The 20,220-nt window shown below is 46.7% G+C and overlaps 1 protein-coding gene across 8 annotated transcripts in view; it reads right to left on the bottom strand.

Moving 5' to 3' along the window:
• LOC110496546 (phosphoprotein associated with glycosphingolipid-enriched microdomains 1) overlaps nt 1–20,012 on the bottom strand; it is an 87,105-nt gene extending 67,093 nt beyond the window's left edge. For all 8 annotated transcript variants that reach the window (XM_036953274.1, XM_036953275.1, XM_036953279.1 and 5 more), the window contains exon 1: nt 19,729–20,012. The gene's annotated coding sequence lies outside the window, so the exon portion shown is untranslated. The remainder of the gene's footprint in view (nt 1–19,728) is intronic.
• Between the last annotated feature and the right edge of the window lie 208 nt (nt 20,013–20,220).

The raw sequence follows: 20,220 nt of genomic DNA, 5'->3' as shown, positions 1-20,220 counted from the left end.
AATATCACATTTACATAAGTATTCAGACCCTTTACTCAATACTTTGTTGAAGCACCTTTGGCAATGATTACAGCCTTGAGTCTTCGTGGGTATGACTCTACAAGCTTGGCACACCTGTATTTGGGGAGTTTCAACAATTCTTCTCTACAGATCCTCTCAAGCTCTGTCAGGTTGGATGGGGTGTGTTGCCGCTCAGCTATTTTCAGGTCTCTCCAGAGATGTTCGATCATGTTCAAGTCCGGGCTCTGGCTGGGCCAATCAAGGACATTCAGAGACTTGTCCCAAAGCCCCTCCTGCGTTATCTTGGCTGTGTGCTTAGGGTTGTTGTCCTGTTGGAAGGTGACCCTTCACCCTAGTCTGAGGTCCTGAGCGCTTTAAAGCAGGTTTTCATGAAGGATCTCTGTACTTTGCGCCGTGAATTTTTCCTTTGATCCTGACTAGTCTCCCAGTCCCTGCCACTGAAAAACATCCCCACAGCATGATGCCGCCACCACCACGCTTCCCCGTAGGGATGGTGCCAGGTTTCCACCAGATGTGACGCTTGGCATTCAGGACAAAGAGTTCAATCTTGGTTTACTAAGGCCAGGTGAATGTCACCTCCCTGACCAAGGCCCTTCACCCTCGTTTGCTCATTTTGGGCCGGGCAGCCAGCTCTGAGAAGAGTCTTGGTGGTTCCAAACGTCTTCCATTTAAGAATGATGGAGGCCACTGTGTTTTTGGGGACTTTCAATGCTGCAGAACTGTTTTGGTACCCTTCCTCAGATCTGTGCCTCAACACAATCCTGTCTTGGAGCTCTAAGGACAATTCCTTTGACCCCATGTCTTGGTATTTGCTCTGACATGCACTGTCAACTGTGGGACCTAGACAGGTGTGCGCCTTTCCAAATCATGTTGAATCAACTGAATTTACCACAATTGGACTCCAATGAAGTTGTAGAACCATCTCAAGGATGATCAATGGAAACAGAATGAACCTGAGCTTAATTTCGAGTCTCATTATGTAAATAAGGTATTTCTGTTTTTGCTTTGTCATTATGGGGTAGTGTTTGTAGATTGATAAAGACATATTTTAAATGAAATGTAGAATAAGGCGGTAATGTAACAAAATGTGGAAGGGGTCTGAATACTTTTTGAATACAGTGTATATAAAATATTTTTATTTTGTCCGCTTGTTCTCATGTTGCAATTTGTCTCGTCTCCTTCGCTCCTCTGTGCCGTGTGCACCTTCCCATTTACACCAGAGATCTGTATATAATGATGAGATGCACATCTCCGCCCCAACAATGGGAGTCGTTGTCCCAAAGGCGGGAAAGCAGGCGACAAGCTTAGGTCCAAAATAAGCCCATAGCAATGCATTGGCCTTATTTTGAACAGATTATAGCGCTTCGCTTCTTCCTCTATGGTTTACACACACACACACCAAGCCCCTCCCCCTGCCTCTCACGCCAACAAAGCTGAGAGGTCACATCTTCCTCGCTGACAAGCGGTTTCAACTCGTAATTTGGATTTGAGGTTTGGTCCAACAGAACAGATCATATACACACCACAACACATGGAGACATTATTTTACTGTAATAGACAAGAAGTTCACTTTTTTTTAATGACAGCCGTTTTATGTCTCAACTCCTCAAATTGCGTGCAGAGCAGACACTATTAAAACAAGAGCATTACTGAACAATGATTCTGGAAAATGAATGTTCAGTTTGTCTCACGCAGCATTGAGATACCGCTAGCAGCATTTTAGCCAAAGACTGTTAAACTAGCTATATAGTCTGTGTTTTATAAATGTGCAATACGCATAAAGCATAACTATATAAGGAATTGGAAACTCGTTCTCATTCTGAGAAATAAGGTAAGCCACTTGATTTCAACATCTGAACAAAATGGACAGGCTAGCATGCTGTTCAAACAGTTGGAGACTAACAGAAGGTTGTGTTCATAACAATTCAACTGTTCAACCTTGTTAGCTAGCAAATAGATCCAAATTGGCTACAATATAAAGATTAGCCAGCTAATCTCTAGCAAGTGGGCTTGAGATTGTTGATGAGGCCCGTGTTAATTTTCCATAGCCTAACGCCTGCTACAAGAAGTTATTAGTGAATGTGCATTATGCATGCTTCTATTTACATTTTTAACATAATTAGGCTTTTCTCCCACTTTTTATGGAGACTCTTTGGGTCGGCTCGCTCAATATAAATGGCGCCAGAGATGTGGGAAAGAGGAGACGGTTGGGTGAATATGTAAAACCCCAAAAAGTACAGGTGTTGTTTCTGTCGGAGACGCATAGTGATGTGTTGAATGACGTCGATTGGGGGCTCTGGTGGAAAGGGGAAAGTGTGTTGAGCCATGGAACAAATGTTAGCGCAGGGGTGGCAGTCCTTTTTGTACCTGGTCTGGCGGTAAAAATGTGCTCCTCAAAAGAGTTGTGAATGGGTAGACCGCTTGTAGTAGAATCAGAAATTAACAACCAGGGTTTTGTCCTTATAAATGTGTATGCGCCTAACACAGAGAGAGAGAGGGGGTTCTGTTTGGGTGTCTTAGACAGGAACTCTCACAGGTAGCGCCTGAGAAGACGCTGGTGGTCGGCGAGGGCTGGAACTGTACAATGGATTTTACGTAAGACAGAAATGGGTAGGAGCCTCATTCAGGCTCAGTGGTGTTAAGGGACATCATTAAATCAGTTTGCCCTAATGGATGTTTGGAGAACTATACATCCCAACACAAGATACATGGGTAAAGGTTTTTGGGGCTAGGGTGAGTGCAGCCTGACTTGATCGATTTTACATGTCCAGGAATCAGGGCAATAAGCTGTTGGGTGCTACCATTCTCCAAGTGGGTTTTTCAGATCACCAAATAACCATGGCTCGGCTGTCTATTTCACCAGGGCCTCGGCAGGCATCCTATTGGAAGTTTAATGTAAAGCTCTTACAAGATGCCACTTTTTGCTCAGGTTTCCAGACCTTTTGGGAAAGGTGGGGGCAGCAAAGAGAGGAGTATGAGTCTCGGAGTCAATTTTGGGATGTGTGAAGTCTAAATTCTGCTTTTCTGTCAACAGTATACAGCTCTCATCCTCAGAGGCTAGGAGAGTATTGGGGGAACTAGAGCGTTGTATTAGTGAGATAGAGGTAGAGATGGTGGGGCAAGGCAATGTAGGCCTCCAGACTAATTTAGCTGAATTACGTAGGGACCTGGGTAGTTTTTTTCTAGGTTAAAGCAAAGGGAGCACTTGTAAGAGCTAGGTTCTCCATGCTCAAGGAGATGGATGCTCCCAGCTACTTCTTCTTTGGTTTGGAAAGACAGAGCGGTGAAGCCAAGGGTATGCATTGTCTACGGCTGTCTGATGGGCGGGTGACCTCTGTGGTGGGGGAGATGCGGCTGTCTGATGGGCGGGTGACCTCTGTGGTGGGGGAGATGCGGGAGCGGACTGTGGAGTTTTATACTGAATTGTATAGGGCAGAAGTGTGTGATCCTATGTGTGCTCAGGTTTTGTTTGCAGAACTCCCTAAGCTCTCTCTGGCACAGAGGGATGAAATGGACATTCCTCTGTTGTCCCATGATCTGGCAGAGGCCATAACCCAGATGTCCCCTGGCCGTGTACCGGGGGTCGATGGACTCCCAGTGGAGTGGAGTCTTATAAAACAATTCTGGAGAATAATTGGACTGGACTTCTTTTGCGCGAGTGCTTCGGGATAGGAGAGTTGCTGATGAACTGTCGTCGGGAGGCTCTGACTCTCCTATCCAAGAAAGGGGACTTATGTGCACTTAAGAACTGGAGGTTCAAGGCTGAAGTCCCATCTGGACTCTATAGTATACAAGGACCAGACATATTGTGTACCGGGACGTTCAATCACAGACAACTTGTTCTTTCAATCAGGGAAGGGTTGGAAATGTCGAGAGTTTCTAATGTGAACTTTGAACTGGTCTCTTTAGACCAAGATAAGGCTTTTGATAGAGTGAACCATGAGTATCTGTTTAATGTGATGTCTGTGTTTGGGGAAAAGTTTTTAGCCTGTGTGAAGATGTTGTATGGTCAAGGTGGGAGGGGGGCTCAGTAGGCCAGCCTGGGTGTATAGTGTATACCAGGGCAGTTATATACACTAGCCATTGAGCATTTTTTGGGCCTGCAATGCAGGAGACTGCAGGGAGCGTGCTGGACAGGGATGAGTGTGTTGATAGGCATTGCAGTGTCAGCGTATGCAGATGACGTTTCTGTGATGGTTAGGGATGGTCAGGTTATGCAGGCACTAGAGACCAGTCTGAAGGTGTACGAGGGAGCTTCGTCAGTTAGGCTAAACTGGGGCAAGAGCAAAGCTCTGTTATGTGGGACATGTAGGGATAGGGCCCCCCTCTGCTTCCAGGGGGTTTGCAGTGGGGTTGTGAAGGGCTTTACATTTTGGGGGTGTAACTGGGCTCGGAGAGGTGGGTCAGAAAGAACTGTGAGGGGCTGTCACAGGCAGTGGTGTCAAGACTGGCCAGGTGGAGGTGGCTCCTGTCCCAAGTGTCATATAAAGGGAGGGTGCTGATATTCAACAACCTGGAAGTATCTTCCCTGTGGCATAAACTGGCTGTCCTCAACCCCCCTGCCGGTCTGCTCGCAGACCTGCAAAGCAAGCAGGTGGATTTTTTCTGGTCGGACCATCACTGGCTGAGGGCGGCAGTGTTGTACATGTCCATACATGAAGGAGGACAGAGCCTGGTGGAACTGAAGAGCAGGGTGGCTGCATTCCGACTAAAGGCGGTGCAGAGACTGCTGTTCCATACCGATGTCGGCTGGAGGGAACCAGCATGCACGCTGCTGAGGAGAGCTGGCGGATTAGAGTTGGTTCGGCAGCTGTTCCTCATGAAGCTGAAGAGGCTGAGTACTGCAGGTCTCTCTGATTTTTACTCTGCAGTGCAGAAGGCCTGACAGCTGCTAAGGCCCACATAAGAAGAGGGTGTGGAGACAGGCTCCTCCCGCACCCAGAGCCCAATCTTCCACAACCCAGCCATCCCTTTGAGATTGGTTCAGTTGGCCACCCTGCAGAGGCAACTGATGGCAGCGGGTTTACAAAGGCTGGGTGACCTGCGGCTGCTGGGAGAGGAGGGGTGGAAAACCCTGGAAGTCCTGGCACAACAAACAGGACTAACATCTCTTAGGCTGCTGGAGAGATTCCTGGAGGAGGTCCAGGAGGCCCTGTCTGAGCCGGTAAGGGGGGGGGGGGGGGGGGGGGGGGGTTTTCTAGCAGCCAAAGGGGGAGGGGCCACCACTGCAGGTGCTGGCAGAGACTGGAGACTGGCAAGGGGGTCTGGAGGACTTGTTAGATTTTAACACTCCGAGCCTGGGGGAGTTTGAGGGGTTGGGAGGTAAAGCCCTCTACAACCTCTGTGTTAAGGTTAGGAACATTAGGAGCCTAACAGGAGTGAAGGCACATCAGTGACAGGGGGTATGTGGGGCGGAGAGTATGGTGGGTTTTAGATGGAGGGGGCTCTACAAACTCTCAGTACCAAAGAGGTCAGGGGACCTCCAGTGGAGGGTTCTACATGGAGCCCTGGCCACTAACAGCTGGTTGGCACAAGTTGACCCGGGAGTCAGACAGGGGTGTACTTTCTGTGTCATGGGTGAATCTGTGACTCATGTGTTTTCTGTGTGCGTTCTGTTGGAACGTCTGTGTGAGATGTTGAGGGTGGAGTTTACTGTTGGGATGTTTATAATGGGATACAGGTATTCTAATAAGGAAATGGCCAAATGTGTGTTGTTGAGTTTTCTGTTTGCTCAGGCAAAGTTGGCTATTTGGCTAACAAGGAGGAACAGGGTCAAAGGTGGGGGGATAACAGACCCTTTACTATTATTTAATGGTATGATCTCTGTGCGCCTTAGGGTAGAATTTGAGTTCTATAGAATGATAAAAAGTGTGGAGATGTTTCAGGAGATATGGTGTGTCGGGCGGGGAGGGGGGCTCTGTCCAGCTGGGGAAGATGGGCTGGCTAGAAGTAGTGAGGTTTTGGTTATTGTGATTTCTGGTGTTTTGTATCATGGGATAGAGGGCAAGGAGAGCATGCAGTACAGGGGATATTAGTTGTTTTTTTAAGGGGGGTGGGCGGGGTGAAGTTTTAATGAAATGAGGATGTATCATTAAAGAAAGTCAAAAAGTCACACCCCCCTCCCATGGCCATCTCCTCTATGAGTGGCAGATTGGAGAGGAACGAGAACGTCAGTAAACAAACACATAGGGCTCATTGAGTAAATCTGTGGCTGGGTTGTTTGCCAAAGCGGACAATCTGTAAATATGCTTCCCCGTTGTCCTCTTTGGCAAACGGCCAGCCACAGATTTACTCAATGAGCCCTATGTCTTTGGAGAGTGAGGAGAAGAGAGTAAATTCCCTTGATGGCTAACGTCAGTAAACAATCTGCCCAGTGAAGGGAGGGAGGTGGATAATCCCTTGCTGTCCTTCTCATGTTACTGCTGCACTTTGAGGGGAAACAGATATATGAACGCTCTCTCTGGTGAAATGGGCTCTGTATTACTACTGTATTACCAGATGAATGATTAATATGAAGGCTCTCTCTCAAACACCGTACAACACTACATACAGTAACCAGACAGTTGACCCAGGGGTGATCCCTTCCAAGTCTTCCTGTTTCTGCTCACATTAAATAGAAAATAAAGATATGTTAGAGATTTTTTTAAATACAGTGCATTCGGAAGGTATTCAGACCCCTTACCTTTTTTCCACATTGTTACATTACAATCTTATTCTAAAATGTATTAAATTAATAGTTTTCCTCAATCTACACACAATATCCCATAGTAACAAAGCGAAAACAGGTTTTTAGACATTTTTGCAAATTAAATTATTCAGACCCTTTGCTATGAGACTCAAAATTGAGATGTTTCTACAACTTGATTGGAGTCCACCTGTGGAAAATTCAATTGATTGGACAAGATTTGGAAAGGCACACACCTGTCTAGGTCCCACAGTTCACAGTGCATGTCAGAGCAAATACCAAGACATGAGGTCGAAGGAATTGTCATAGAGCTCCAAGACAGGGTTGTGTCAAGGCACAGATCTGGGGAAGGGTACCAAAAAATATCTGCAGCATTGAAGGTCCCCAAGAACACAGTGACCTCAATCATTCTTAAATGACAGAAGTTAGGAATCGCCAAGACTCTAGAACTGGCCGCCCAGCCAAACTGAGAAATCGAGAGAGAAGGGCCTTGGTCAGGGAGGTGACCAAGAACCCAATGGACACTCTGACAAAGCTCCAGAGTTCCTCTGTGGAGATGGGAGAACCTTCCAGAAGGACAACCATCTCTGCAGCACTCCACCAATCAGGCCTTTATGGTAGAGTGGCCAAACGGAAGCCACTCTTCAGTAAAAGGCACATGACAGCCTGCTTGGAGTTTGCCAAAAGGAACCAAAAGGACTCTGACCATGAGAAACAAGATTGAACTCTTTGTACTGAATGCCAAGCGTCACGTCTGGTGGAAACCTGGCACCATCCCTACGGTGAAGCATTATGGTGGCAGCATCATGCTGTGGGGATGTTTTTTACCGGCAGGGACTGGGAGACTAGCCAACAGGACAATGACCCTAAGCACACAGCCAAGACAACACAGGAGTGACTTGTGGACAAGTCTCTGAATGTCCTTGAGTGGCCCAGCCAGAGCCCGGACTTGAACCCGATCTAACATCTCTGGAGAGACCTGAAAATAGCTGTGCAGCGACGCTCACCATCCAACCTGACAGAGCTTGAGAGGATCTGCAGAGAAGAATGGGAGAAACTCCCCAAATACAGGTGTGCCAAGCTTGTAGCATCATACCCAAGAAGACTTGAGGCTGTAATCACTGCTAAATGTGCTTCAACAAAGTACTGAGTAAAGGGTCTGAATGCTTATGTAAATGTAATCAGTTTTATATACACACACACACATTTGCAGAAATGTCTAAAAACCTGTTTTGCTGTGTCATTAGGTGGTATTGTGTGTAGATTGATGAGGAAAAAACAATGTAATCCATATTAGAATAAGGCTGTACCGTAACAAAATGTGGAAAAGGGGTCTGAATACTTTGCGAATGCACTGTATGTCTCTGATACAGGCAGTTTGTTGCTCCAGACCAGACTCGCCTCAAATCAGATCAAGCCTGGACAACCAGGTGAGGTACACTGTTGCCCATATCATATCATTGATTATCCATCAATTATATCGAGCTTCTTGATTTAGTGTTTGATATTGAGCCTGAGTGCTTCTAAGGTCCAACTATAAAAAGATGTGGACTAGCATGTCCACTGTCCACTGAATAGCACTGCCTAACTGAACTGGGACTGGGGTTGAGAGAGGGCCTGTGTTACATGTTGTTTTCCTACGTTTTCTATTAATATGCCCCAGCTAGATAACAAAGCGGTTTCCCAGCCAGGCCACCCATTAGGAAGAGGAAGAGGGAGGTCCCCCTTAATTGTGTAAAGTACAAAAGCTATGTGGTGTGGTGCACTGTGGGTAATTAGGAGGATAAATATCCATGTCCCCGTCCCTCCGCCCACCCAAGACTACCGATAGACAGGACACCAGATACTGCTGATTGGGAAGTTTCCAGAAAGAAGGAGAGTGGGGAGAGAAGAGGGGAGGTGAAGAGGGGAGGTAAAGAGAGGGAGGAGGTAGATAAGGTCTTTCTCAGACTGGAAGATGCCCCCTCTCTGCCAGGAGCCTCCACCTTCCGTTCGATGCGAGGCCACTTGACAGATCATCACATTTCTCCTCTGATTGCAATCAGTGAAAAAAACAACACAGTAAGCAAAACCTGCACTGCAACGCATGTTATCAGACATCTGACTCCACCCACTATGTATCTAATGTACAAATACAGTAAAACAAACTACAACTGCATACCAGAAACATCAGAAACATCAGAACATGTTTCTATAGACCATCTGAATAGTTCTCAGATCATATAGCCGGGAGAAAAGGCTATAAACAAGACCAGTCCCTCTTATCAATAGACAAGCCTATTAACAGGCCCATTGCTCCTCGGGGACCATAGGCCCTTGATTTCTCTCCTCCTGACATACAAACAGACAAATGGTTGTTTGTGTTTATCATCGTGTGTATTTTGGTTGTTGAGTCCGATGCAACAGGTCTTCAGGGTACTCCCTGATGAAGGCCATGCAGCTGAAACGCCTCAGAGTTTTTAAACTTTGTTTCCATTGAACATGCCATACAAATAAAGGCATTTTCATTCATTATATGAAGAGTGCCCTGGTCCTCCTTTCTTTTTGATGGCCAATTTACCCTTTTACCAAAGAGCAGCTTCTGTTTACCAGAACCTACTATTGTGTAACTTATAGCAGCTTCTGTCTACCAGAACCTACTATTGTGTACCTTAGCAGCTTCTGTCTACCAGAACCTACTATTGTGTACCTTAGCAGCTTCTGTCTACCAGAACCTACTATTGTGTACCTTAACAGCTTCGGTCTACCAGAACCTACTATTATGTACCTTAACAGCTTCTGTCTACCAGAACCTACGATTGTGTACCTTAGCAGCTTCTGTCTACCAGAACCTACTATTGTGTAACTTAACAGCTTCTGTCTACCAGAACCTACTATTGTGTACCTTAGCAGCTTCTGTCTACCAGAACCTACTATTGTGTACTTTAGCAGCTTCTGTCTACCAGAACCTACTATTGTGTACCTTAGCAGGTTCTGTCTACCAGAACCTACTATTGTGTACCTTAACAGCTTCTGTCTACCAGAACCTACTATTGTGTACCTTAGCAGCTTCTGTCTACCAGAACCTACGATTGTGTACCTTAGCAGCTTCTGTCTACCAGAACCTACTATTGTGTACCTTAACAGCGCTTCCCTTCCTTATTTTTTTCCTACAAGTCCTCCAGGGATGTTGGGTGGTGTGTTGCTGTTGAATGAAGCTCCTGTTTCGCATCAACACATGACCATAAGACACAAACTGACACTCTGTGAGACCTGATTGAAAAACACATTAATAATGCCTTCCTCTACAGGGAGTATTAAGACTACACCAATTCTTTACAGGCCACCTAGTCAGACGGTGGCAGAGCTTCAGTGTATGTGTGTGTGTGTGTGTGTGTGTGTGTGTGTGTGGTGGCAGAGCTTCAGTGTATGTGTGTGTGTGTGTGTGTGTGTGTGTGTGTGTGAGTTAGTTTGTATCTCTCCCAGTCTCCCTGCAATGTTGTTATCCAGTGGAGTGTGAGATGAGGTTCTTCCCTCTGTCTGTGTCACATCACACAGAAACAGCAAAAGCAACACACTCTGCGCACACACACAGTACTCTTCTGTCTTGTTCTATCCTATCAGATTCCATACTGCAGGCAGCCACAGCAACAATCAGCCCAGCCACCTCGGGTCACAGCACAGCAAGTCATCTCCAAAAGAACCAATCAATCCTTGACGCCCACCCTCAAGCTGGAGTCAACTACGTAACTCTATGTTAGCGTCACATCCCCCCAGTGGTAGCGTCACATCACTGCGTCACTGGGGGGATGTGACGCTACCACTGGGGGGGATGTGACGCTACCACTGGGGGGATGTGACGCTGCCACTGGGGGGATGTGACGCTACCACTGGGGGGGGAATGTGACGCTACCACTGAGGGGATGTGACGCTACCACTGGAGGATGTGACGCTACCACTGGGGGGTTGTGACGCTACCACTGGGGGGGGATGTGACGCTACCACTGAGGGGATGTGACGCTACCACTGGAGGATGTGACGCTACCACTGGGGGGTTGTGACGCTACCACTGGGGGGGATGTGACGCTACCACTGGGGGGATGTGACGCTACCACTGGGGGATGTGACGCTACCACTGGGGGGATGTGACGCTACCACTGGGGGGATGTGACGCTACCACTGGGGGGGGAATGTGACGCTACCACTGAGGGGATGTGACGCTACCACTGGAGGATGTGACGCTACCACTGGGGGGTTGTGACGCTACCACTGGGGGGGGATGTGACGCTACCACTGGAGGGATGTGACGCTACCACTGGGGGATGTGACGCTACCACGGCATCCCGGTAGCGTCACATCCCCCCAGTGGTAGCGTCACATCCCCCCAGTGGTAGCGTCACATCCCTCCAGTGGTAGCGTCACATCCCCCCCAGTGGTAGCGTCACAACCCCTCAGTGGTAGCGTCACATCCCCCCCAGTGGTAGCGTCACAACCCCTCAGTGGTAGCGTCACAACCCCTCAGTGGTAGCGTCACATCCCCCCCAGTGGTAGCGTCACATCCCCCCCAGTGGTAGCGTCACATCCCCCACAGTGGTAGCGTCACATCCCCCCCAGTGGTAACGTCACATCCCCCCAGTGGTAGCATCACATCCCCCCTAGTGGTAGGGTCACATCCACCCCAGTGGTAGCGTCACATCCACCCCAGTGGTAGCGTCACATCCACCCCAGTGGTAGCGTCACATCCACCCCAGTGGTAGCGTCACATCCACCCCAGTGGTAGCGTCACATCCACCCCAGTGGTAGCGTCACATCCCCCAGTGGTAGCGTCACATCCCCCCAGTGGTAGCGTCACATCCCCCCAGTGGTAGCGTCACATCCCCCCCAGTGGTAGCGTCACATCCCCCCAGTGGTAGCGTCACATCCCCCCAGTGGTAGCGTCACATCCCCCCAGTGGTAGCGTCACATCCCCCCAGTGGTAGCGTCACATCCCCCCCAGTGGTAGCGTCACAACCCCTCAGTGGTAGCGTCACATCCCCCCCAGTGGTAGCGTCACATCCCCCCCAGTGGTAGCGTCACATCCCCCCCAGTGGTAGCGTCACATCCCCCCCAGTGGTAACGTCACATCCCCCCTAGTGGTAGGGTCACATCCACCCCAGTGGTAGCGTCACATCCACCCCAGTGGTAGCGTCACATCCACCCCAGTGGTAGCGTCACATCCCCCTCAGTGGTAGCGTCACATCCCTCAGTGGTAGCGTCACATCCCCCAGTGGTAGCGTCACATCCCCCTCAGTGGTAGCGTCACATCCCCCCAGTGGTAGCGTCACATCCCCCCCAGTGGTAGCGTCACATCCCTCCAGTGGTAGCGTCACATCCCCCCCAGTGGTAGCGTCACAACCCCTCAATGGTAGCGTCACATCCCTCCAGTGGTAGCGTCACATCCCCCTCAGTGGTAGCGTCACAACCCCTCAGTGGTAGCGTCACATCCCCCCCAGTGGTAGCGTCACATCCCTCCAGTGGTAGCGTCACATCCCCCTCAGTGGTAGCGTCACAACCCCTCAGTGGTAGCGTCACATCCCCCCCAGGGGTAGCGTCACATCCCCCCCAGTGGTAGCGTCACATCCCCCCAGTGGTAGCGTCACATCCCCCCCAGTGGTAACGTCACATCCCCCCAGTGGTAGCATCACATCCCCCCTAGTGGTAGGGTCACATCCACCCCAGTGGTAGCGTCACATCCACCCCAGTGGTAGCGTCACATCCCCCTCAGTGGTAGCGTCACATCCCTCAGTGGTAGCGTCACATCCCCCAGTGGTAGCGTCACATCCCCCTCAGTGGTAGCGTCACATCCCCCCAGTGGTAGCGTCACATCCCCCCCAGTGGTAGCGTCACATCCACCCCAGTGGTAGCGTCACATCCACCCCAGTGGTAGCGTCACATCCACTCCAGTGGTAGCGTCACATCCACCCCAGTGGTAGCGTCACATCCCCCCAGTGGTAGCGTCACATCCCCCCAGTGGTAGCGTCACATCCCTCCAGTGGTAGCGTCACATCCCCCCAGTGGTAGCGTCACATCCCCCAGTGGTAGCGTCACATCCCCCAGTGGTAGCGTCACATCCCCCCAGTGGTAGCATCACATCCCCCCCAGTGGTAGCGTCACATCCCCCAGTGCGTGTGGGGCAAAATAATGACCTTTAACTGGTTGCACACAGCTTTGTTTCCCCCAGTCTCATCAGGTCTGTACTAATGACAGTAGGGGAATGCATGATAAGTGTCAAATTATCCACAATCCTGAGGGAGACTTCTGATTTCCCATCACCGCTATGGCACTTCCATTTAATCACATCGGCTGTGTCTACTTTGAAAGGGCCAGTCGCCAGGCGATACTTGGGAAATGTCTACTTGAGCAGTGCAGCAGCAGAGACGCAGGCTTCCCAACAACAGGACAACTATCAGACACAAGCCTTAACCTCCCTCCTCCCTGTTATCTTGAGAAAATTGCTAAGGGCCCCCGGTTGATAACAGTGTGTGTTGGACAGGCAAGATCAGACACGGCGTGATGTGAACTGTGTCTGGAGTCTGGACAAACACGTCCGGCAGTAGTTATCGTACACTACATGGAAAGGTATGTGGACACCTGCTCGTCGAACATCTCATTCCAAAATGATGGCCATTAATATGAAGTTGGTATCCCATTTGCTGCTATAACAGCCTTCACTCTTCTGGGAAGGCTTTCCACTAGATGTTGGAACATTCCTGCGGGGACTTGCTTCCATTCAGGCACAAGAGTATTAGTGGGGTTGGACACTGATGTTGGGCGATTAGGCCTGGCTCGCAGTCTGTGTTCCAATTCATCCCAAAGGTGTTCGATGGGGTTGAGGTCAAGGCTCTGTGCAGGCCAGTCAAGTTCTTCCACACCGATCTCAACAAACCATTTCTGTATGGACCATTGTGCATTGTCATGCTGAAACAGGAAAGGGCCTTCCCCAATCTGTTGCCACAAAGTTCAAAGCACAGAATTGTCTATAATGTCATTGTATGCTGTAGAGTTAAGATTTGGAACTAAGGGGCCTAGCACAAACCATGAAAAACAGCCCCGGACCATTATTCCTCCTCCAAACTTTACAGTTGGCGCTATGGAGTCAGGAAGGTAACGTTCTCCTGGCATCCGCCAAACCCAGATTTGTCCTTCTGACTGCTAGATGGTGAAGAGTGATCCATCACTCCAGAGAATGCATTTCCACTGCTCCAGAGTACAATGGCGGTGAGCTTTACACCACTCCAGCCGACGCTTGGTATTGCACATGGTGATCTTAGTCTTGTATGCGGCTGCTCGGCCATGGAAACTCATTTCATGACGCTCCCGACGAACAGTTCTTGTGCTGATGTTCCTTCCAGTGGCAGTTTGGAACTCTGTAGTGAGTGTTGCAACAGCGGACAGACAATCTTTAACCTCTACAGCACTCGGCGGTCCCGTTCTGTGAGCTTGTGTGGCCTACCACTTCGCAGCTATGCTGTTGTTACTCCAAGAAGTTTCCACTTCACAATAACAGCAATTACAGTTGACGAGTAGCTCTAGACAAACTGACTTGTTGGAGAAGGTGGAATCCTAAGACAGTGCCCCGTTGAAAGTAACTGAGCTCTTCAGTAAGGCCATTCTACTGCGATTGTTTGTTTCTGGAGATTGCATAGCTGTGTGCTCGATTTTAAACGCCTGTTAGCAACAGGTGTGGCTGAAATAGCCGAACTAGAGGTCGACCAATTAATCGGAATGGCCGATTAATTGGGGCCGATTTCAAGTTTTCATAACAATCGGAAATTGGTATTTTTTGACACCGATTTGGCAGATTTTTTTTTTTTTAATTTACACCTTTATTTAATCTTTATTTAACTAGGCAAGTCAGTTAAGAACACATTCTTATTTTCAATGACGGCCTAGGAATGGTGGGTTAACTGCCTCGTTCAGGGGCAGAACGACAGATTTTCACCTTGTCAGCTCGGGGGATTCAATCTTGCAACCTTACAATACTAAAGTGCCTATAAGAACATCCAATAGTCAAAGGTTAATGAAATACAAATGGTGTAGAGGGAAATAGTCCTATAATTCCTATAATAACTACAACCTAAAACTTCTTACCTGGGAACATGTTCTCATGTTCTGAGCAAGGAACTGAAACGTTAGCTTTCTTACATAGCACATATTGCACTTTAACTTTCTTCTCCAACACTTTGTTTTTGCATTATTTAAACCAAATTGAACATGTTTCATTATTTATTTGAGGCTAAATTGATTTTATTGATGTATTATATTAAGTTAAAATAAGTGTTCATTCAGTATTGTTGTAATTGTCATTATTACAAATAAATAAATAAAAATCGTCCCGATTAATTTTTCCCGATTTTTTTTGGTCCTCCAATAATCGGTATCGGTGTTGAAAAATCATAATCGGTCGACCTCTAAGCCGAACCCAGTTATTTGAATGCGTGTCCACATACATTTGGCTAGGTAGTGTAGGTGCTAAACCTGAGAAAAGGAATTCAGACAATGGTGATCCAACATTCCAAAGACTGGAATACAATGACAGTCCAAGAGTGACATGTTTTAAAGGCGTTGCCTACCTGACAACCAGATGTCTAATATGTCTCTGTGTATTGCTTCATTTGGCTTTTAAAGTGCACACCTAAATTGTAGAGGAAAAGGGTGTAGCTAGCCTTCTATGTTACCTGGTGTTCACTTCCCTGTACCTTGCTGTGGCCTTTACCCACGCCACACTACCCTCACTGATGTTTTCAAAGTGTTGCACAGAGCTAAATTCCAAATGGCACCCTATTCCCTAATAGTATACTAGGGGCCTGGTCAAAAGTAGTGCACTATATACGGAATAAGATGCCATTTGAAACTCATCCCAGGAGACTATTGCAGACATGCCATGACATCCCAATGAATCATCAGAACCAGACAATTGACACTTTCTCATGATGCACTGACTTACTCCCTGTCATAATCTACTGTGATTTAATAGGAAACCAAACAACCACAGCAAAACAAAACCTGATCTAATGAGTGAAGTTGGAGCAGGGTAAACACGGACAGGATAACCACGTCAATCATAGGGTTTTGCAGATTTGAATCACACAGTAACATGATCAAGATGGCCGCTAACATTGAGTGATCTTGATCTGGAAGCTGTTTGTCTTGTTCAGTGGGTCACAGAATAACTAATCCTCTGTTTTAAATCATTATTCAAATTGATTAATGGGTGTTCTGCAATGCAGCCAGATAGGTAGATTCCCCGTTTTGAATATTACGACCAGGACATTTCCTTATCTGATTAGGTAATGAATAGTACAGTTAGGTTCAGATGAGAATCCTAGGTGAATTTGGTGTTATTGAGTTTTTCCAGCATCAATTCGTATTAGTGGATATTAAAGTGCATCAACACATTTTCCCACCACCAGGAATGTCAATGTAATGGAATGACCTTTGAGAAATGTACCTGTCTGTTGAAAATTGTGTCTCTTCAGTTGTTCTTGTTCCAATCATTGCCTCTACTAACAGGCTCTGAAGGCCATAGCAACAAGTGCTCTAACAATGTTCATGTCCAAATAGAAAATCAATTTGACCAGGGTCAATAGCAGTAAGGAGAATCTAAAGATCACCAACAATGGTCCGACGAGGAGAGATCAATACCTTCCTTTTATTAGCATTTACTCTCTCTCTCTCATTCTTTTTCTCTGTATTTCTCTTTATTTTTCATCTCTCTCTTAATATGTCTGTCCTTGGCTTCGATACATCTCGCCCCCCCCCCCCCCCCCCCCGTTTCTGCCATGACATCTTCATAAAAGGTTTACAAGTTTCACGTGAAACACACAGATAGTACTAAACTATAATAAGAAAGCATTTACAGTTTCTGGTGAGTGAATTGTTAATTCCATTGCTATTGGAGAAATTAAGAATAATGGAAATGGTTTTGTAGCCTAAACTAAATTCAATCATTTAGGCTTGCAGGGGGGAAAGGAATGGGAGTTCTCTGAAGACAGAGAGGATTTTGAAGCCTGGAAATTAGAGTAGGTGAGGAGAAGCACAAAGTGAAAGTTTTAGTGCCAACAAAGCCCTTTTCACTATAACCACAGTTGTCAAACACCCTGCTGACAGAGGCTTGCTGACAGTGTGACTGTGGCTGAGGGAGAGGAATGGTTCTGATGTGGCTCAAGAGTACTTCCTGTTTCCTAGTCTACTTTATTGAGCCTGTGTGATCAGAATCTACATTTCATATAAACATCCCTGTGGTTAACAGAACAAACCTGGCTAAACCATTAGGATCCCAACACATACACACACACACACATCCCTGTGGTTAACAGAACAAATCTGGCTAAACCATTAGCATCCCAACACACACACACACACACACACACACACTGACACATGCATGCACAGACACACAAACACTTATCAACCAGGGGCCCTTAGCAATTTTCACAATTTCACTCTCAGCCCCTGAGGTAAACCAGTTTAATGTTCAAAGGTGTCAAATGGAGCATGTTGAAGTAATTGCCTCTCAGAGTGTCAGAGTGGAGAACCAGACACCTCACTGTTTACATCTGAATGAAGGTAACAAACACTTTTCAAGCTTTCTGAAGTGGATAATCAAGCATGTGTGAGATATATATACATTAGCCTAGATCAGTAAAGCCTATTTAAATAAATCAGACAATAATCATGCTATATGTTTATGGCATCCCTATCACTAGCTATCAGTATAATCAAGGTTGAGAAGCCCAGTGGGTGCAGTGCAGACAACTTCACACATTGTCTCTAATCCCAGCTGTAGAAACACTTGGACAACGGAAGTGTGCTCCTGTCACTCAGAAGGTGTGAACAAAAAGCTTCCATCTCTCCTCATAGTTCCCAGTCCTCATAGTTCCCAGTGTTTTAGAAGAACGTAGTTGTGTTGGTTCCCCGTGTTTTAGAAGAACGTAGTTGTGTTGGTTCTCCGTGTTTTAGAAGAACGTAGTTGTGTTGGTTCCCCGTGTTTTAGAAGAACGTAGTTGTGTTTGTTCCCCTTGTTTTAGAAGAACGCAGTTGTGTTGGTTCCCCGTGTTTTAGAAGAACGCAGTTGTGTTGGTTCCCCGTGTTTTAGAAGAACGCAGTTGTGTTGGTTCTCCGTGTTTTAGAAGAACGTAGTTGTGTTGGTTCCCCGTGTTTTAGAAGAACGTAGTTGTGTTGGTTCCCCGTGTTTTAGAAGAACGTAATTGTGTTGGTTCTCCGTGTTTTAGAAGAACGTAGTTGTGTTGGTTCTCCGTGTTTTAGAAGAACGTAGTTGTGTTGGTTCCCCGTGTTTTAGAAGAACGTAGTTGTGTGTGCTGAAGAAGTGCACTTCAAGTCCCCTCCACCAACAGCTGCCAGTTTCCCTACAGCTCGTTTTGACCTGACATAGTACACCACTAATGTAAGGGTTACATTTATGACAGATATGTCCCGCACGCACTGTCGTCTGCTTCAAACTATGTTGTCAAACACAATCACTATTATATTACTATCAGTGAAAAACTGGGATGTTGAGCTGTAAGCATTTCGTTGGACAATGTATACCATGTGTATTCTGTACATACGACTAATAAAACTCGAAACTGATTCAAACCACATCTTTGACATGAAGGTGTAATAAGCTGGCATTAACGAACGCAGCTGTTAACGCTGTCGTCTTATTAAATCAATCATTTGAATGACAAAGGTTTGTTTATATCAAGACTTTTAGATTAACAGTAACTATCAGTCAATAAACTCACTGTGGTATAGTACAGCAGAGAGTAACCGTCTTCCTGAGGGAAGCGTCCAACATGTGGGCAAAATAATGTGATGATTGTTATGTTACAGTAGTAGTGGTTGTCTGCACTGCATACTGCCAAACTGGCCAGAGAATCTGGGAAAGTTTGAAGCCTGAGTTCTTCTTTTTAATCCCCGTAGACAGACTACACACACACACACACACACACACACACACAACACACACAGAGGACGTCCACACAGACCGAGGGAGGGTGTTTCTCTTGGCACAGTGGGTACAGTAAGTGCCAGCCTGCCATGCCAGTGGTAGGAAGAAACCTCTAAACGCCTGTTGGTGTCAATAACACTGTGCATCTCAATATACCATCAGGGTACTAAGTAGAATATAAAACACCTACTGTCACCTGCTGCTGGTCTTGCGGTGTGACTATATACCCAGTTTATATATGTACCCATGCAGGAAGTACATTTGCATCTCAACACTAGAGTAATGTCACTGTTATAAAAATTGAGTGCCAAATGCTAGATAATATTAATTTCATTGACTATAAAACTAAAAAAACGGTTGTGCTTGAAGAGAATAGACAAACAAAATCTTTGCAAGAGGCCAATGCTCTAATCTCTACATTTGTCTTGAAAGTGTAAAAGCTTCTTTATAGTAATACCATGCCAAGTCTGTCTTCTTATCCATAATAAATGTGTGGCTTTTTGAAAAGCCTACAATATGAAATAGGAAGGAATTAATATACTTCCCAGTAAAAACTGAGAACTCATGGCAAACGCAGGGCAGCAAGCGAGATGCACAGCATTCAACTTTGAATTGATCCCCCACATTGTAACTGCTGCATTGCAATATATTAAATTGCCTAACTATGCAGAAACTTTGATTCAGCGCTCCAACTAGTTGAAGCAGCATACACCTATCATCCGATAGCGGTCTCCCTGCAACCCATGTGCCCCATCACCCTAGTCGAATGTTTCAACTGTGACGTTGAGAACCACGGCTACTATCTTCCTAATCAATATCCCCCCCAAAATTTGGTCCATTCCTCAAAGCGACTGTTCGACGCCCGCCTTCCTCGCATGGCGGTGCTGCGGCATAATTTTTATTTTTTTAAAGACATATCAATGAAGTTTCGGGAAAATGTGCCTATAGCAACCCAAACCCACACCTCAATACCATTCGAAATAAACGGACCCGTCGACATGAAGACGCAACTTTCTACATTCGCTGATGAAGGAGTCTGGAGACCACTTACCTTAGAAGACCATCCATGAATAGCAGTCGGTCGTTAGGCTACTGTTGAATTGAAACTCGTTGGATATGTGCAGTGCGGCTCCACCACCTCAGAAAACCCCGCATTTATTAAAATAATTTACATAAAATGAATACGTCTTGGTAAACCCTCAAAACAAATTGTATTCAAAACTGAGGAGCTCTGAGGCGCGTTCTCTACCGTGCGCGAATATTCCCAGACGTAGTACGTTGCTATTCTGACTATGCACCCAGACCCACTCCTTTTCTCCGGTAAAATGTTGAGGAGGAGTGACAGATCGGGCAAGCAGCTGCGCTATGGTCTCTGGGACATGTAGTGCGTAATTGCACTCAGAACGTGGAGAGCGTTCCCACTGGAAACAGATGTCAATTCAACGTCTATTCCACGTTGGTTCAATGTAATGTCATTGAAATGACGTGGAAACAACGTTGATTCAACCAGTTGATTCAACGGGAAATATATAGTAATGCAATG

The sequence above is a fragment of the Oncorhynchus mykiss genome, chromosome 18, assembly GCF_013265735.2.
Source record: "Oncorhynchus mykiss isolate Arlee chromosome 18, USDA_OmykA_1.1, whole genome shotgun sequence".
NCBI lineage: Eukaryota > Metazoa > Chordata > Actinopteri > Salmoniformes > Salmonidae > Oncorhynchus > Oncorhynchus mykiss.
Note: the sequence above shows the minus strand (reverse complement) of the source record. Positions and strands in the feature narration are given on the sequence as shown.